Consider the following 2,500-nt stretch of genomic DNA (forward strand, 5'->3'; position numbering starts at 1 on the left):
CGAGGGTTAGAGTTAGTGCGAGGGTTAGGGTTAGAGCTTGGGTTAGGGTTACAGCTTGGGTTAGGGTTAACGCTTGGGTTAGGGTTAGAGCTAGGGTTAGGGTTGGGGTTAGAGCTAGGGTTAGGGTTAGAGCTAGGGTTAGAGCTAGGGTTAGGGCTAGGGTTAGGGCTAGGGTTAGAGTTAGCGCTAGAGCGAGGGTTAGGGTTAGAGCTAGGGTTAGGGTTAGAGTTAGTGCAAGGGTTAGGGTTAGAGCTAGGGTTAGGGTTAGAGCTAGGGTTAGGGTTAGAATTAGAGTGAGGGTTAGGGTTAGAGTTAGAGCTAGGCTTAGGGTTAGAGCTAGGGTTAGAGCTAGGGTTAGGGCTAGGGTTAGGGTTAGAGCTAGGGTTAGGGTTAGAGCTAGGGTTGGGGTTAGAGCTAGGGTTAGGGTTGGGGTTAGAGCTTGGTTTAGGGTTAGAGCTAGGGTTAGGGCAAGGGTTAGCGGTAGGGTTAGAGTTAGAGCTAGGGTTAGAGTTAGTGCGAGGGTTAGGGTTAGAGCTAGGGTTAGAGCTAGGGTTAGTGTTTGAGCTAGGGTTAGCGTTAGGGTTAGAGTTAGAGCTAGGGTTAGGGTTAGAACTAGGGTTAGGGTTTGAGCTAGGGTTAGGGCTAGGGTTAGCGGTAGGGTTAGGGTTAGAGCTAGGGTTAGCGTTAGTGCGAGGGTTAGGGTTAGAGCTAGGGTTAGGGTTAGAGCTAGGGTTAGGATTAGGGTTAGAGCTAGGGTTAGGGTTAGAGCTAGGGTTAGAATTAGAGTGAGGGTTAGGGTTAGAGCTAGGGTTAGAGCTAGGCTTAGGGTTAGGGTTAGAGTTAGAGCGAGGGTTAGTGTTAGAGCTAGGGTTATGGTTAGGGTTAGAGCTAGGGTTAGGATTAGGGTTAGAGCTAGGGTTAGGGTTAGAGCTAGGGTTAGAATTAGAGTGAGGGTTAGGGTTAGAGCTAGGGTTATGGTTAGAGTTAGTGCGAGGGTTAGAGTTAGAGCTAGGCTTAGGGTTAGAGTTAGAGCGAGGGTTAGAGTTAGAGCTAGGGTTAGAGCTAGGGTTAGGGTTAGAGCTAGGGTTAGGGTTTGAGCTAGGGTTAGCGTTAGGGTTAGAGTTAGAGCTAGGGTTAGGGTTTGAGCTAGGGTTAGGGCTAGGGTTAGCGGTAGGGTTAGGGTTAGAGTTAGAGCTAGGGTTAGCGTTAGTGTGAGGGTTAGGGTTAGAGCTAGGGTTAGGGTTAGAGCTAGGCTTAGGTTTAGAGTTAGAGCGAGGGTTAGGGTTAGAGCAAGGGTTAGGATTAGGGTTAGAGTTAGAGCTAGGGTTAGAGTTAGAGCGAGGGTTAGGGTTAGAGCAAGGGTTAGGATAAGGGTTAGAGCTTGGGTTAGAATTAGAGTGAGGGTTAGAGCTAGGGTTAGGGTTAGGGTTAGAGTTAGAGCTAGGGTTAGGGTTAGAGCTAGGGTTAGGGTTAGAGTTAGTGCGAGGGTTAGAGTTAGAGCTAGGCTTAGGGTTAGAGTTAGAGCGAGGGTTAGGGTTAGAGCTAGAGTTAGAGCTAGGGTTAGGGTTAGAGCTCTTTTTTTTTACACGGTATCTTTTTTTTTAAACTACCATTTGATTTTTACACGGTAGTTTAATGGTAGTTTTTTTTTTAAACTACCATTTGATGGTAGTTTTTTTTTTTTTTTTTTTTTAAAACACTACCATACACGGTAGTTTAATGTAGTTTAATGGTAGTTTTTTTTTAAACTACCATCAAATGGTAGTTTGTTTTTTTTTTTTCAAAAAAAAAACTACCATACACGGTAGTTTAATGGTAGTTTTTTTTTTAAACTACCATTTAATGGTAGTTTTTTTTTTTAAACTACCATGTATGGTAGTTTTTTTTTTTTTTTTTTTTTAAACTACTATAAAATGGTAGTTTAAAAAAAACTACCATTAAACTACATTAAACTACCGTGTATGGTAGTTTTTAAAAAAAAAAAAAAAAAAAAAAAAAAAAAACTACCATACCTGGTAGTTTTAAAAAAAACTACCATTAAACTACATTAAACTACCGTGTATGGTAGTTTAAAAAAAAAAAAAAAAAAAAAAAAAAAACTACCATACATGGTAGTTTAAAAAAAAACTACCATTAAACTACATTAAACTACCGTGTATGGTAGTTTTTAAAAAAAAAAAAAAAAAAAAAAAAAAACTACCATACCTGGTAGTTTTAAAAAAAACTACCATTAAACTACATTAAACTACCGTGTATGGTAGTTTAAAAAAAAAAAAAAAAAAAAAAAAAAAAAAAAACTACCATACATGGTAGTTTAAAAAAAAACTACCATTAAACTACATTAAACTACCGTGTATGGTAGTTTTTTTTTGGAAAAAACAAAAAAACAAAACAAAAAAAAAGAAACTACCATACATGGTAGTTTAAAAAAAAACTACCATTAAATGCTAGTTTAAAAAAAAAAAAAAAAAAAAAAAACGAGCTCTAACCCTAGCTCTAA

The sequence above is a fragment of the Syngnathus scovelli genome, chromosome 13, assembly GCF_024217435.2.
Source record: "Syngnathus scovelli strain Florida chromosome 13, RoL_Ssco_1.2, whole genome shotgun sequence".
In the NCBI taxonomy this organism is placed as follows: Eukaryota; Metazoa; Chordata; class Actinopteri; order Syngnathiformes; family Syngnathidae; genus Syngnathus; species Syngnathus scovelli.